We start from the raw sequence: 7,006 nt of genomic DNA, 5'->3' as shown, positions 1-7,006 counted from the left end.
AATGAATTATCAAGGGGGTGCCCATAACAACCCCGATCGTGTTAGGAGCGCTCAATTATGGAACATAACACCGGTAGCCGAAACTAAGGTGGCAAAGGTGGAACAAAACACCAGGCTAGAAAGGCCGAGCCTTCCACCTTTTACCAAGTATATAGGTGCATTAAATTAAATAGCATTTAATAGGGTGATAGAACAAGGAACCCATGTTTTCACATGGAAGCAACTGTACCTACAACTAGAACGCTAACACAGGGTTAAGCAAGCGGTAACATAGCCAAACAGTGGTTTGCTAGGTCGAACAGATTGAAGGTTTCATGGCATTGTTGAGAGGCTGATATTTAACAGGTGGTAGGCAACGAGACATAAACGATACAAACGGTAAAACTAGCATGGAAATGATAGTAATGGTATCTCGGGAAATGGTCATCTTGCCTGAGATCCCGCTTGGAAGAAGAATGCCTTTGTGAAGCAGACGAACCGACGTAGTCGAACAGGTCCTCACAATCCGGCACGCTGCGGAACTCTATGGAGACGAAGTAAACTGGAAACACAAATCAACACACGGAATTCACCACACGGTGCAACAACACAAATGATGCATGAGCAGCTGAATACATGCAAGTCACGGCATGGCAAATCACACAAACAAACACTACACATTAAGTGCAGTTCAATATGCAACGAGTTGCATATTGACGAAACTCCACATATGAATCATTTAGTTCACTCCCGGTTATTTACACGGCAATATTAATGTTGTCAAACATGCAAGAGGTGAAGCGGAAATTAAACTACCTATCTAGACATTTTAAATGAGGTCGGAAATGATATATAGCATCTCCGAGACGACCTCACATGTTAATTTACAATTCTGTCGAGATCTGAATTAACACATTTAATTAGTTGTTAAACAGAAAAACAAGTAGGTTCACGTGATTCTACGCGTCACTACAAGCAATTTACACATAGAGATCATCTCCAACGGAGCTACGGATCAAAAGTTACAAGCACCGCAAGATATGATGGCATGAATGCAATATGTGTGCAACGACGGCTACGAGCACTTCAAAACATAGAAACCGCAAGAGAAAATAAAACTACACGAGATTCTAAGCAAGTTTCTTGTAGGACACGATCAAATCGGAACTACAGTTCAACAACTACGAGCGAAACAAGAAATCACTACAATCTGCCAAAATCAGCCACATCGCATTTTCTACACCCCACAACTACGAGCTACACAACTCCAATCTACTCAACCAAGGCATGACACGCAATAGGGCAAGAAGCACTACAACGAACAACTAACAACAACTAGCATGGCAGCAAGGAACACTAGGAAAAGAAGTCACAAAATGGCTTCCCACACACTATTTCAGACTTAGTGAAAATAGCAGTTTTTGAAGCTGCAGTTTTCGATCTGAAGGCATATTGACAGCAGCAAAACCTATATCTACAGGGCTCCAAATGGCATGAAAATTCACAACATGCTAGAGAATCACAAGGGCTACAACTAACTCCATTGCACCAACCTCAAAAGAGCTAAAAATCACAAGATAGAAGCAAAACAAAACAACAACAAAATGTAACAGATTCCAGACTTAGAAATATTTCAGCACCTCCAAATCAGCACTATTTCTAGCAACTTGAGGGCAATCAAACTACACCTAAACATGCATTTCTATTGCAACCAAAGGCTAGACTAAACACCCAAGAACAACTCCCTAGTTGAAAACTTAATCAAACGAAGCACGGAATAAATCCTACAAAATAGACAAGAGGGCAACATAGCAAAATATCGCGCGAACTAATGTACTCAAAAGCTAAAACCAATTGCACAGAAAAATCTCATGGATTTTTCTACCCCGAAAACATATAAAATATGTGGGGTTGCGCAACAAAAATAATGCCACACGTAAATGCGAAATAATAACCTAGACACGGAAAAATTAAACTAGCGCAATTCCCTACACGCAAAAATACAAATGACTGCTCTAAAATACATAGCAAGAGGGTTCCTAAAACATGGGCATTTCTAATACGCCTTTCGGGCTATACGGTCTTACTCGAAAATTAAATACGGGCACTATCCTATCTCGACAGCGCGTAAACCTAGGCATACGACACGTCAAACAACATCAAATAAATATGCAAGTTCTGAAATCGTGTTCTACTCGCAAAACTACCCCAAAACTATATAAAACACGTCGCAAACCGACTAACGGTTTAAAAGTTACGTGGGTTTTACTAAACGTCTAATTTCTGGAATTTATTAATTCCTGAAACTACCTAAATATCTAATGGGCCTACAGGGGGCGCAAGATAATTAAAAGGCGCTGGGGGCGAGGGAAAGGAGCTGCTCACCTCGGCCACTTGGGCCGGCCTGAGGTGGAGCTGGCCAGCTGGGCCGAAGGAGGAGCTGCGGTCCACCTGGGCCGCGGGGAGCGAGTTGGGCCGCGAGGCCGAGGGGGCGATGGGCCCAGGGCGCGCAGCGGCTGGCGCTCGTCCCTCCTCATCCCGATCCAGCTCGGGATCGAGAGGAGGCGGCGGCTCACGGCGGCCACCAGGCAAGGCGGGGCGAGGCTCCGACGAAGGGAGGCGCTGGCGGCGGGGGTAACCGGCGGGATCCACCGGATCTGGCCAAGGGGAATCCCTTCCCGGCGGCGGCGCGTCGAGGTGACGATGGGGTAGGGAGATCGCGAGAGCCGGCGGTGTGCTCGGGGCCGGCGGCAAAGGCTGGCGGCGGCCGGCGAGCTGCGGCTGCTGCTGCTGCTGCTGCTCCGCGACGGGAGGCCGGGGCTGAGGCGGCGAAGGATCGGGCGTAGCGCACGGGTGCCATGGAGGAGCTCGGTGATGGGGAAGAACGGGGGCGGCGGCCGGATGGGCCTCGGGCAGGCCCGGCGGCTGGGGGAGGAGAGAGAGGTGGGGAAGGCTAGGTTTTCGGGGGTTGGTGGCGCGGATCCCGAGGCAGAGGAGGGGGTTGTCTGAAAATAAGCACGGGGGTCTATTTATAGGCCAAGGGGGGCTAGGTTAGCCGGAATTTCATTCCGGATCCAACCGTGCGGTCGGATTCGGACGATTCCGAACGCGAGAACGGTTACGAGGCCGTGTAGAGTGGATATCCGAAGATGAGAGGGAGAACGGGCGGCGCGGCAACGAATTTTAAAACACCGACAAACGTCCGACGGTAGACCGAAGACGGTGCCGCTAAGGTCGACCGTTCGGGTACCAGACGAACTCCGATCTCGACGAAATTTGAGAGGCGGGCTGGCTAAAATTAATTACGACCGCATGCCAAGTTTCACCCCGATCAGAGAAAATTTAACACACACTTTTTAAAACAGGGTTTGACGATGCCGCGGGCGCGTGCATGTGTGAACGGGCTCAGAACGAACAACGACGAGAACCGGCAACTAACAACGGATGCAAGTTTGAAAACTGGCGGCAACAAAATGTCGATGCAATGCTAATGATGCGCATGATGCGATGATGATGCGACAAAAGAAAATAGACACACGACGAAAACGGAAAGAAGGGGGGAATCTTCTGGAACGTCGGTCTCGGGCTGTCACAGGTATGTAGATTCACTTTTCCCTCTCGTAGATGTTCATCACCATGGATAGGTATTGCGTGTGCGTAGGAAAATTTTGTTTCCCATGCAATGTTCTCCAACACATCCAACGGTAGCCGCATACTTTTTGACAACAACTCGAACCAATCTCACGAGATTTGATCAAAAGGGTGGATTCATTTAAGTTCAAAGATAATTTACATAAAAAGGTCGATATTTCGAACATTTAACTAGAAAACATAAACCTTACACCGGACGGCCACCTCGCACGCGTGGTTGCCTTGTGCTGCCGCACCGTCATCTCCATCTGTGTCGTTGTCGCCGTCGCCTTCGTCCCTCCAGCGGTGGAACGGCATCAGAGGGTCGCGATAGCCTCATTCAGCGGTTACCTACCGCTCACGGAGGAGCCGCTCCGCCCCTTGCTGTGCCGTGCGGAGTACCGCCGCGGCCACGGACGACGTGGCCTTCAGAGCCCTGGCGGCGGCCTTGCCACGACCGACGTTGGTGGAGCTGTCACTAAGGGGCCACTCCTCACCTATATTGGCGAGCACGCCTTCAAGGCAATGTTGACCCCTGGCGGCCGTCTCTGCTGTGGTATCGGAGCGGTCGAACACCCACACGGTAGTGAGGTCCAGGTCATCGTGAACCCATTGGCACCACGTCCGTCTTGGCGAAGATGGAGTGGAGACTGGCATTACGTCAGTCTTACCTCGCCTATTATCGCGCCACGTGCTCGGCCTCGGACGTCACGGCCCAAAAGTTGAGGCATGCTGCGGAAACAGACAACAGTGCCAGATATTGACACGTTCACGGAGGCTGGGCTTGCGTTGGTTTCTCCCTTGAAGAGGAAAGGGTGGTGCTGCACAGGAGCAGTAAGTATTTTCCTCAGTTTGAGAACCAAGGTATCAATCCAGTAGGAGAATCTCGTCAAGTCTAGAGTACGTGCGCAAACACAAATGAGCTTGCACCCAATGCTATAAAGGGGTTGTCAATCCCTTCAAGATTGATTGCAAAGTGAGATCTGAAGGCGGAAAGTGCAACGAAGTAAAAGAGTAAGGCTGAAAATATGGTGTGGAGGAGACCCCGGGGCCATAGTGTTCACTAGAGGCTTCTCTCAAAATAGAAAATATTACAGTGGGTGAACAAATTACTGTCGAGCAATTGATAGAACTATTACTCCACACATCGACCGCTATCCAGCATGCATCTAGTGTATTGAGTTCATGACGAATAGAGTAATGCCTTAAGCAAGATGACATGATGTAGAGGGATAAACTCAAACCAATGATGAAAACCCCATCTTTTTACCCTTGATGGAAACAACACGATGCGTGCCTCGCTACCCCTTCTGTCAGTGGGTGAGGTCACCGCACGGTATGAACCCAAAACCAAGCACTTCTCCCGTTGCAAGAATCATAGATCAAGTTGGCCAAACAAAACCCACAACTCGAAGAGAATTACAAGGATATGAAGTAATGCATAAGAGAGATCAGAAGAAACTCAAATAAGATTCATATATAATCTGATCATAAATCCACAATTCATCGGATCTTGACAAACACACCGCAAAAGAAGATTACATCGGATAGATCTCCATGAAGATCATGGAGAACTTTGTATTGAAGATCCAAGAGAGAGAAGAAGCCATCTAGCTACTAGCTATGGACCCGTAGGTCTATGGTGAACTACTCACGCATCATCGGAGAGGTCATGGTGTTGATGAAGAAGCCCTCCATATCCGAATCCCCCCTCCGTCAGGGCACCAAAGCGTGTCCCAGATGGGATCTTGCGGAGACAGAAGCTTGTGGCGGCGGAAAAGTACTTTTTATGATCTCCTGATTTTTTTTGGAATTTTTGGGAATATATAGGCGGAAGACCTAGGGCAGAGGAGGCCCAGGGAGCCCACAAGCCTGGGAGGCGCGGGCCCCCTGGCCGCGGCTAGGGGGCTTGTGGGGTCTCTGGTGACCCCCTACCTTGGTTCTGAGGCTCCCCGATCTTCTTCTATTTCGGAGAAAATCTTTTTGGAAGTTTCCTTCCGTTTGGACTCCGTTTAAAATCCTCCCGTGAAAAGGGTCAAAACACGGGAAAAACAGGAACTGGCACTTGGCACTAACTTAATAAGTTATTCCCAAAAAAGATATAAAAGGCATACAAAACATCCAAAGTTTGACAAGATAATAGCATGAAACCATCAAAAATTATAGATACGTTGGAGACGTATCAACCATCCCCAAGCTTAACTCTTGCTCGTCCTCGAGTAGGGAAGTGATAAAGACTGAATTTTTGATGTGGAGTGCTACCTAGCATAGTTGTCCTTTGTAATTTCTTTCATGCGACATGAATGTTCGGATCCATAAGATTCGAAACAATAGTTTGCTATTGACATGAAAACAATAATACTTCAAGCAAACTAGCAAGGCAATCATGAACTTTCAAAATAACAAGGCCAAGGAAAGTTATCCCTACAAAATCATATAGTCTGGCTATGCTCCATCATCCTCACACAACTAATGTAAATCATGCACAACCCCAGTATTGGCCAAGTAATTGTTTTCGCACTCTTACTTTCTCAAACTTTTTATAACTATCACGCAATACATGAGCGTGAGCCATGGATATAGCACTATAGGTGGAATAGAGTGTGGTGGTGGTTGTGAGACAAAAAGGAGGAGATGGTCACATTGACTCGGCGTATCAAAGGGCTATGGAGATGCCCATTAATAGATAACAATGTGAATGAGTAGGGATTCCATACAAAGGATGCACTAGAGCTATAAGTATGTGAAAGCTCAAAAGGAGAACTAGTGGGTGTGCATCCAACTTGCTTGCTCACGAAGAACTAGGGCAATTTTGAGGAAGCCCATCATTGGAATATACAAGCCAAGTTATATAATAAAGATTACCACTAGTATATGGTGGTGACAAAATGAGAGGCTCTCAATCATGAAGAACATGGTGTTATTATGAAGCACAAGTGTGGAAAAAGATAGTAGCATTGTCCCTTCTCTCTTTTCTCTTTTTTTATTTGGGCGCTTGGGCCTCTTTTTTTCTCTTTTATTTTTTTATTTGGGCTCTTTGGCCTCTTTTTTATTTTATTTCCACAGATGGGACAATGCTCTAATAATGATGATCATCACACTTTTATTTACTCACAGCTCAAAGCTCAAAACGATGATGACTCTACAGGAAGTGCCTCCGGCAGTGTACCGGGATGTGCAACGGTCTAGCTTGGCGTATGACGTTGAAACATCTCGCTAGCTATCTTATGATGATGCAATGGCAATATGAGAGTCACGGCACAAGTCATTAGACGGAACGGTGGGAGTTGCATGGCAATATATCTCGGAATGGCTATGAAAATGCCATAGTAGGTAGGTATAGTGGCTGTTTTGAGGAAGACATATGGTGGGTTTGTGTACCGGCGAAAGTTGCGCG

Source organism: Hordeum vulgare, chromosome 3H, assembly GCF_904849725.1.
Source record: "Hordeum vulgare subsp. vulgare chromosome 3H, MorexV3_pseudomolecules_assembly, whole genome shotgun sequence".
NCBI lineage: Eukaryota > Viridiplantae > Streptophyta > Magnoliopsida > Poales > Poaceae > Hordeum > Hordeum vulgare.
The sequence above is the reverse complement of the archived record's forward strand: the minus strand, read 5'-3'. Positions refer to the sequence as shown.